At 36.4% G+C, this 9811-nt stretch overlaps 1 pseudogene; it reads left to right on the forward strand.

Annotated features, from left to right (window-relative positions):
- Positions 1–4291: 4291 nt before the first annotated feature.
- On the forward strand, positions 4292–5207 carry LOC149183265 (multifunctional methyltransferase subunit TRM112 homolog A pseudogene; annotated as a pseudogene).
- The last annotated feature ends 4604 nt before the right edge of the window (positions 5208–9811 follow it).

A 9811-nucleotide genomic window follows, 5' to 3' on the forward strand; every position in this document is an offset into this window, starting at 1 on the left:
CCCTTGTGTTGGTGCTGCTATTTGGGGATGTATTTCAGCCATCTCCTCATCATCTTCATCATGTGACATAGAGTTTTTAACATTCACTGTATTCTCTATGCTTCGATCCCAAGCTTCCTCCTCAATGAACTGAACATCTTTACTCACAATGAGCTTCTTGGTGGATGGGTTATACAACTTGTAAGCTTTGGATTCCTCACTGTATCCAATGAAAATATGTTTCTCCCCTTTGCTGTCCAACTTCTTCCTTAGCTGATCTGGAATGTGTGCATAAGCCATACATCCAAAAACATTCATGTGGTTGACTCCTTGCTTTGTCCCACTCCATGCTTCTTCTAGCACTCTGTTCATGACTACTTTTGTAGGGCACCTGTTCAAAATGTACGCTGCACAGTGTACAGCTTCAGCCCAATAATCATTTGGAAAATGCTTTGCCTTTAATATACTCCTCGCCATATCCATGATTGTCCTATTCTTCCTTTCGGCAACTCCATTTTACTGCAGAGTGTACCTAGTGGTAAACTTCTTGTGAATTCCATTTTCTCTACAAAAACGTAGAAATTATTTGGGATATACTCACCTCCTCTATCAGTTCTTAGAACTTTAATATGCAGCCCACTTTGGTTTTCTACAAGTGCTTTGAAATTGCAAAATCTTTCAAACACTCCACTTTTGTTCTTCAGGAAATAAACCCAAGTTTTTCTAGTAAAATCATCAATAGATGAAAGAATTTACTGTCTACCTGCAAGTAATGGAGTTTGCATTGGTCCACATAAATCTGAGTGGACAATATCTAAGGGTGCTTTTGCCCTTATGCTTTTCCCAGATGGAAAACTTTCTCTGTGTTGTTTCCCCAAGATGCAACCTTCACAAAGGCTGTCTAATTTCTCTATCAATGGAAATCCTCTTACTATTCCTTTTCTATTCAAAAAGTTAAGACCTCCAAAGTTGAGATGTCCAAATCTCAAGTGCCACAACCAATTTTCATTTTTTGGTTCACTTTGGAAAGCCTCTTGTGTCACTGGTGCTATTAGTTCTTTATTTCTTAAATCTGCTTTCATCCTGAGAGGGAACATCATGTTCCTTGTCATCTTTACTTCAGCAATACATTGTTTGCTGGGTTTTTTATCCATAATGGTGCGTACATCATTCACAAAGAAAACATTGTAACCCTTTTGAACAAGTTGTCCAATACTTAAGAGGTTACACTTCATTCTAGGAACATAATAAACATCTACTATGGTTTTCTTTTCACATTTCTTTGTTAAGACATTTACTTCTCCTTTTCCCATAAAAAAAACTTTATTATCAGTCCCTAGTGTGACTTGTGACTTCACACTCTAATCTAACATAGAAAACAGGGCTATGTTTCCTGTAATATGGTTGCTGCAACCGGAGTCTAGAAACCATACATCTTCACTCTTTTCTTCAGCCATATTACAAGCTAAAAAAATTTATCTTGACTCATATTTTCTCTAGTGAAATTTGCACTAGTTCTATTATTCATATCATGTTGCTTCTTCCTACATTCATTTGCATATTGCCCATATTTTTTACAATAATGACATTGGACATTGGATTTATCATACCTTTGTCCTTGAGCATGATGTTGTCCACTTTGTTGGCTGCTGCCTTGGCCTTGGTTCTGATTTGGATTGCTACCTCTTCCTTGAGTATTTGCTGGATTGTTTCTTCCACCTCTGTTTTGGCTTCTGCCTCTTCCTCTCTTGTTTCCTATGCCTTGACCTCTTCCTCTTCCAAAGAACATTTGGGTCTTAAAGGCATGTTTTAGAGATGAGTTTTCATTCCTACTCAATCTCTGCTCATGTGTTATCAGTGATGCATGTAGTTCATCAACTGAGAAGTTTTTGAGATCCTTTGTCTCTTCTATGGTGGTGACAATCACATCAAACCTTGAGGGTAGGATCCTCAATACTTTCTCCACAATCCTCCTTTCTTCAAGAATCTCTCCATGAGATCTTATCTGTGTGACCAGACCAATAACATGTGTGAAGAATGAGTCAATATTTTCTGACTCCTTCATGCAAAGATTCTCAAAATCTCTCCTCAACAACTGTAGTTTTGTTATCTTCACTTTCTCTATGCCTTGATAGACTGTCTTGAGAGTTTTCCATGCTTCTTTGGACGTCTTTGTTGCTGCTATCCTTGGAAACACACTCTCATGCACTGCTTGATACAAAAAACAAAGGGATTTAGAATCCTTCTTCTTATTTCTCTTCAATAGATCTTTCTCTGACTGAGTTAAATTATTAAAATCATTTTCATCTGTTGGTTCTTCAAAACCATCCTCAACAAATTCCCATAAGCCTTGGGAAGCAAGCAAAGCTTTCATGATTATTTCCCAATAGTCATAGTTTTTCCCATTAAACTGTGGGAGCGGAGTATTAAAGATACCCATGCTAGTGCTGGCTCTAGCCATCCTTGCACTATTAACTATGCTTCAAAATACTTGACTGTGTATTTTAAAATAGCTGACTGTCCTCAACAGTAACACAAAAAAAAATAGAGAAATACCTCGGATTATTTTAACTGAGCCTTCACTCTGCTGGAGAAGTTGCTACAGCAAGAAACCCTTCCTTTAGCTTCTTTGACACCTTCAAAGAGCCTGGACAAGCTCTGATACCATGTTGGGAATTTTCTGTTTAATTCCAAAACAAAATAACTTGAACAGAATAGAGACTGATGCTCTGTTTTTACCACAGGATCAAAAATTTGTTTGCTGAAGAAGAACAGAGTTTTTCACTCACATAAAAACTTTATATTCATTAATAAACACTGCCTGTTACAAACGTCTTCCTCTTCCTGAGGGATTACATCAGGAATGCTTCAAATGCAGTTCCAAAAACCTTCATTGTCTCTCATAAAACAAATTACTCTGTCTCAGCTATATATTTTCACACTGTTGTGTGTAAACAAAATCTTACATTTACTGTTGTAAACAAAAATTTCTTTTACATATGTTGCTACGCATTACATTTCATATATAACAAAATTACATACATTGCACTATTGTGGGTAAAAAACATTTCATTTCATTTCACTGAACAAAAAAAAAACCATTCCCCTTTCACCAAAAACTTGATATATTTACGCGGCTTTGTATTGCATATTCCCCTTCGTTTTTCAAAGAGCAACCAACAAAAACTCCTTTCGCGCCGCTGCAAGCTTCACATTGCAAGTTCTTTGCATATATAACAAAAAAAACATAATAATACTATTACCTATTGCCAAAAACCTTCACTGTCTCTCATAAAACTAATTACTCTATCTCAGCTATATATTTTCACAATGTTGTGTGTAAAAAAAATCTTACATTTATTGCTGTAAAGAAAAATTTCTTTTACATATGCTGCTGCGCATTACATTTCATATCTAACAAAATTACATACACTGCACTGTTGTGCGTAAAAAACATTTCATTTCATTTCACTGAACAACAAAAAAACATTCCACTTTCACATTGCAAGTTCTTTGCATATATAACAAAAAAAACATAACAATACTATTACCTATTGCCAAAAACCTTCACTGTCTCTCATAAAACTAGTTACTCTATCTCAGCTATATATTTTCACAATGTTGTGTGTAAACAAAATCTTACATTTACTGCTGTAAAGAAAAATTTCTTTTACATATACTGCTACGCATTACATTTCATATATAACAAAATTACATACACTGCATTGTTGTGCGTAAAAAACATTTCATTTCATTTGACTGAACAACAAAAAAACATTCCACTTTCAACAAAAACTTGACATATTTACGCTACTGCGTATTGCATATTCCCCTTCGTTTTTCAAAGGACAACCAACAAAAACTCCTTTAGCGCTGGTGCAAGCTTCACATTGCATGTTCTTTGCATATATAACAAAAAAAACATAACAATACTATTACCTATTGCCATACTCCCGACAATAATAAAAAAACATTAAAATTAATCTTCTACCCACATTTATGACCACAGTAAATTTTATTAAATGCTTTACTGATACAAACGGCGGTCAAAACGAAACTTCTACTTCACGTCAAAATTAATGTTGCAGTTGATCTAATTCGACGGTTTTCAACCATATCACGCAGCCCATTTCTGCTGAAGTTTACGCTTCGGGAAAGGAGTAGTCTACCTAGGCTGTAGAATGGCCCGTTTTCCGGCACCGGCCGGAAAATCGTCTGGCTCTGGCCACCAGCAATCTCTCATCCTCCGCCACCATCCCCTAGCTCTGCCACCCTCTTTCTCCGCCACCCTCCTCTAACAGTCCCCTGATATTCCCTGCGATTCCCTGACAAAAAAATATGAAAAAATATGAATGCAGTTAGAGGGCCGGTTTGAAATCGTCACCCGCGCGCGATTCCGCTCTGCTCCGCGATTCCGCTGTACTGGCTTCCCAAATCGTGACAAATTTAGACTTTCAAGCTGAGTTATGATCAGTATTTTCCATACTGTTCATTTCTTCTAATAAAGCTTAATTGTATAACGTTGGTGTTGCAGGTGCTAGTCTGGTTGGGCATTTTTTTGTGGTTCTCAGAATTGGTGAAGATGAGGCTTTTGACACACAATATGCTATCCTGTAACATTAGGGGAGTGACGAAGGGGTTTCCTTTAGAGTTGGAAGTTGAGAATTTTGTCACAAAGGAGGTTCCCTTTAACCCTGATTTCTTGAAGCATATATTCCCAAATATTGAATGGAAGGCTCTCCATGACGCAACAAAGAAGATGGATGATAATGATCTCCCAGAACAAGAAGATGCAAATATGCTAGAAAATGATGATTTCTTTTACATGTTTCATCATGCTCTTTTAGAACTGCACCTAGAAGAAGGTGCCCTAATTTGCCCTGAAACTGGTAGACGATTTCCAGTAAACAAGGGTATTCCAAATATGTTGCTTCATGAAGATGAAGTGTAAGAATAAAAATTCGTATATCCTTTTGGATAGTTTAAGGAAGTCATATATGATTTCTAACTCATTTTTGGACGAACATAAATTGAGGTGCCATATAAACTAAAATCGACACCATCTTCCTAACTATTAGCACTGAGTGAGGATCTACTAGTGCTGTTTTCCCGTACAGCTTTGGTGTTCGGTTGACTTAATGTGTAACCCTGTTTTATTTTTCTCCATCGAGCCAGTAGACATCAGAGTTATTGTTTTAGTTTGGGAATTGATATATGTACTTGATTAAGGTTCTTCTCTGTAGATATTTTGAAGTAAACACATAGACAATATATACATAATTCTCTTAGCTCTAGCTTTCGGTTTATAATATATATCACTCTGTTTATAAAGTTTCTTCTATTTGCCAAGCAGGATGTCCTAGATGGTGTTGACACTGTTAAAAGGCTAAGTGCCTATTTAAAACCCTCCGAGCTGCAGCTAAAAAGTAACAGAGATATTCCAGTCCAAATAATGATGAGAAAATGATTTCATCTTGGCTTTAGTTATAGATTCATTTAGATTCATAATAGGGTTCTCTCTTCTTTAATCTAATGTGAAGATTTGGGTTTTTTTTTCCTCAGTCGCCCCACCCCAAATTTATCCAATGTTACCCAAAAACATGGTTCTCCTTTATCAATAACTAGCCTTCCAGGTTGGATAGGCTATTTCCTCCGCAATTAATTAAAAAGGGTCATTACAATTAACTCTGGATAAAGTCTGCATGGTCCTCATTTATTTTGAATTTCTTAAACTTATTGACTATCTCAAAGAGAGATGGCCCTGTTAGAAAACAGGGTCCTTAGCTTCTTAATCCTTGAACTAGGCTAAAGCCATTTTATCTTTATCTTTTCTGGGTCATTCAAATTACGCAGTAAATTTGCTTTGTATGGAATGCATTTACTTCTACACCAGAGATTTGAATTGAAAGAGATTTTCTATGTCAATTTTTAGAAATGCACAGAAAAGCAACCTGAGCAGAGGATGGCAATATGCTTGAACTGTTGAACATATGGGTACAAGTTATAAGCACTCCAGTTCATTTGAAGCCAATTTGTATTGAGCCTGATTAGACTTGAATCTAAGCCACTCACATTCTTAAAGCATAAAGATTCTTATTCCTCAAGTTCTTCCATTATAGTGATCCATGACATGAATGGCTAAGTGCCTATTTACATCGATGAGACAGCTATCGGACTCCTGACTAGGTGATTTCCATCACTCCAAGTATAGGACCCAAATACATACTTATTATTAAGAGGCTTTTGAAGGGTGAATTCTATAGTGAAAATCTGTTTTTCTCCTTTAGATTGGAAAGACAACTTCTTAGGATTGATATGTACAGATACACCTGGTGGTTCATCGACTGAAACAGTGTATTCGCTTTTTCCACCCACATTGGTGACAGTCCTGGTGACGGTATCCTTGTTTCTCAAGTTTCCAATGGAAACTGATGGATAGTTGAGTTGATAATATTTATGTGGATTTTTAGGGCATTTGAAACTATTGTTTCGTAAAATGGTTTAAGCATTGGCTCCACTGCCACAAATAAAAAGGACGTAATCTTCTATTGTGGCATCACATAACATGCCAGGATCTGATGCCCGATTGGGGTTCACTTGACCTGATCCATAACTGAAAGGTATATTTGTATTTCCAGATGCATCTGAAATTGGATGACCTTCATTGTTTTCAACGTTTGCTGCAGGAAAGAAAATGAAATACTATGTTATGTGTGCACCTAGACGTGTGCATTTCATTCATTGAAATGCAAAAGAACCTAACAAAAGCTTTGATCACGTAAAAGTAAAAAGTAATTTTCAAAACAGATCCTCCAACTTATATCCCTGAGTTTTGTCAAATAAAAGTTGTCGATTATCTATTTCCCGTTACTATTAGTCATGATTCATGGCACAATCTTGATTCCATCAACACAAGGGTTTTGTCATAGAAATCTGCTTTTAATTAAAAGTAAATTAACGTACGACCTGATTATTCAAAGAGGGTAAAAATTCTGGATTATTCGAAGAAGGTTATAGATTCTGCAATTTGGAATATACCTCAAGCATACAAGGTCTGATTTAGAGGCCAAAAAAGGATACCTTGGTATAATGACACCATGTATGAAAACCTAGAAATTCAATCAGTTTTGTTTCAAGGAAAAATGAAAATACACATAAGCATGTGTATGGAAGCACTCAACATCTGCACTATGTCTAAGTCTAATGTCAAACCAACTATGGATCTCCAATGTATCCACCCTAAAAAATAATTGTTCATCGATTTAAGCCCTACATATACATATTCAAGATAAATTACAATAAAAGTCCTACTACATTTCTTCTACACACTGACATGAGCTTAGTTTCTTAACAATAAAACCATATTGGCTGACAAAAATTTCCTAAGAAAAAATAACCATTCTATAATCCTCATGAAAGTCTTCCATCACTTTTTCATATAACAATGACTTATCATCCTTTGTAAGCACTAAACAAAGACAAACTGCAGTTAAGTAGATGTAACAGTAAAGCGTACCTACAGGTATGATATCCCAAGCTTGTTTTGAGAACTCATCAGACTGGGTATTTAGTTCTATGTATACATGAGTGAAAGAGATATAGTTGAAGATTCTTTTCATTCTTTTGTTTTTGCATATACAGTTAGAAGCAGCAAATTTTTGAAGTTCATTATCACCTTGTAATCAATCAACAATAATAAGTTTGGAATCGCCATCAATCTGCAATTGTGTTACCCCTCTTTCAATAGCAACCCTTAACAAGAACCATAGACAGTTCATCTCTCCACAGTTAATGGTACCTTCACCTAGTGCAGTATTCAAATCAATCTATATGGTTTTCCTGAATAAATAGTATGCCTCCTACCCCCACATACTCCAAGTTTTCCTTGACAGGCCCCACGAAAACCACCCATCTTTGAATTTGTTAATGTTTACTTCTGCCATTATTCTAGGTTGTTTTTTTGGTGTTTGTTTTTCTTTTCTTTTCTGACCAGCTGATCACAACCCTCCATATCAATTTGGTGACAATTTAGGTTGTGACTTTAAAAATAGATTATTATTATTATGTGTACCTGATTTAGTGGGTTACCTGAAAAGTTGGGACTCCTTTGTTTTGCAATAGCATAGCATTCCTAGCTAGCCATTTGGCCCAAGAGACCACACAAGGTGGTGCCCTAACAGACTTGTCTTCCATCCAATGTTTCAAGCAATCCTCAACATTATTTCCTTGCTAGTGACCTAGACCTCTGTTCAGAGTCAAAGAATCGGCCTGTACTTCTCTTGAGAAGGGACAGTGAATAAGCAAATGGATGATGGTTTCAGACTCAACTTTCATCTTCAGTTTTACTCATAGTGCATCTATTAGGGCCATGCCAAGTTCGTTTTTTCAAGACCCCCCAAGTCAGGGTCTTATTCACAAGGGCTAGTCACATGAAAAGATGATTCTTCCATGGAAATTTAATAGATTTCCACCATCATAAATACCCACCCAGACCTCCCATAGGAAACATAGATTTCTGTCCCAAGTGTTCCAACATCCGTGTATCACCCTGAACACTGTTTTGGACCAGATTAACATATCCTCTTTATCTCTTAACCTGATGGAACTCTGTTGTAGTCTCTAAATATAGGAATTCCACCTCAGAGCCCTTATCATGTATTCAAAGGATAACTTTTCATCGATATGTTCAATGATTTCACTTTCTTCGAGGACTATGTCTATCCTCTTTTTCCATGCAAGGAATTTCGATTAACCAACCAACTTATAGATCTCCTTGCAAAACAAAGTCATTCTACCAAATTTGATTATAGAACGAAAGACACTTACTTGACAAATGAAGATGAAATCTTGATGACATTGATGGTGGTTGAAGAAGATGTATTAGTGCTCCTTTTGGATGATCTTCTTCCAAATGAAAATCCCTTCTTCAAGGAAAGGAGATTGCTTCTTTTATGATGACAACGCCTTTAGATCTAGCTCTCTTTGTTGATGGTGATTGATGAGGAAGTTTTGATGCTTCCTCGAATGATCTTCTTCAAGGATAAGGAGGGGATCCTTGCTTCAATGAGAGGGAACTTGCCTTATATCTTTTGAAGATAATGACAATTCCTTCTCACTTTCAAGATACTTTGACTTCTAATGACAATGCCTTCTCACCTTCAAGATACTTCGACTTCTCGGTGGTGAATGAGTGCAGATCAGAAATTCTTCTAGGGTTTCCAAGATGATGTGATCTTAGTCCTAGAAATTTTTCTCTTGGATGTCTATACTTTCGGTTGCCTTAGGCATTGTACATCTCTTCATCTTGATGAGGGTCTTTGTGGTCTTTTGCTATGGACTCAAGATCCAACACTCTTGTTGGTGTAGACTTTTAGTTGCCTTGATTTGATGATCCCAAGACTCTTTGTGAAGTAGACTTTCTTCTTCAATGTAGATCTCGATTTCACTTTGATATCTTTTAACTTGCTTTGATACCTTCCTTGAAACTCAATCCTTGAGTATCTCTTTAATAAGATGTCCCTCCTTGACGTTGACACCTTAGCTCTGGTTCCATTTTGAGAAATCTAGCGTATTAGTATTAGGTGATTTCTCTTTAATTAGTAACTGCTTGTGAGTATCTTTTACTTCATTAGATTAGGATCTTCTCTTTGCTTAAGTTATTAGTGTTCTTCTTCATCAAACAACTACCAATGCATGAACATAAATAAACAAGAGACACATGATGTAGGCTATGAGCCAGGGCCAAAAACTCCCACTCTTTGAGAGGAAAACCCACACAAATTCTTCTTATAGAGATTCCAATTTGACAAATACCAAGACCAAGACCCTTAAC

This window comes from Pinus tabuliformis, chromosome 3_2 (genome assembly GCF_031772625.1).
Source record: "Pinus tabuliformis cultivar Carrire ecotype Pingquan chromosome 3_2, CPIR1, whole genome shotgun sequence".
Taxonomy (NCBI): Eukaryota; Viridiplantae; Streptophyta; class Pinopsida; order Pinales; family Pinaceae; genus Pinus; species Pinus tabuliformis.